The sequence below is a fragment of the Morone saxatilis genome, unplaced genomic scaffold (assembly GCF_004916995.1).
Source record: "Morone saxatilis isolate NCDOM2014 unplaced genomic scaffold, NCSU_SB_2.0 Contig11, whole genome shotgun sequence".
Lineage (NCBI taxonomy): Eukaryota > Metazoa > Chordata > Actinopteri > Moronidae > Morone > Morone saxatilis.
In genome coordinates, this window is record NW_023339663.1 from 30,856,198 (window position 1) to 30,856,818 (window position 621).

The 621-nt window shown below is 47.0% G+C and overlaps 1 protein-coding gene across 1 annotated transcript in view; it reads right to left on the reverse strand.

Moving 5' to 3' along the window:
* Positions 1-621, reverse strand: part of ano1a (anoctamin 1, calcium activated chloride channel a) — a gene marked incomplete in the record, with an annotated part of 64,897 nt that overhangs the window by 27,626 nt on the left and 36,650 nt on the right.

A 621-nucleotide genomic window follows, 5' to 3' on the forward strand; every position in this document is an offset into this window, starting at 1 on the left:
TCCATTTACCATTTACCATTCTCGTTATTTTTAACGTTACATCAGTGCTATGGTCCCTGAGCAGAGTGGGTTTGATAAGAAACGACATCAGCTCACATTCCTAGTCTCTGTCCTGGACTACGTTCAGCACAGCACAGGACTATTGCTTCTGTAGAAGACCATCAATGAGCCTGTGAGAGCCCTCATCTGTCTTCCCTGCCTGCAGGCTGTTGAAAGCAGTTAATGCTGCTGTGAGAGCACCAGCCATGGCAGACATAAGGTCTGAAAATGTGCCTCTGATTCACCTGACTAGTGCAGTGGCCGTTCGGGGCACGTGCCCATTCGGAACAGGCAGATTGCTTGGCTCCCAGAAGTGCTAAATGCAGCCTTATTGAGAACCACTCATCCGATCAACTTGACATTGCAATCCACTGGGTCCTCAGCAATGCAACCCCCAAGTGTGAGGTCGATCGAATTAACAGTTCTAAAGATATGCGGAGAAGAGTCATACACACGTACAGACAGAGAGTCCTTCCTTTATAGTTAGATGAAGCTGCTACAGGGCCACTTATTTGCCAATGGAACCAAATTTGTCATGGTCACTCAGACATCATATCTATGTCCACCAAATGTGGTTGCAAT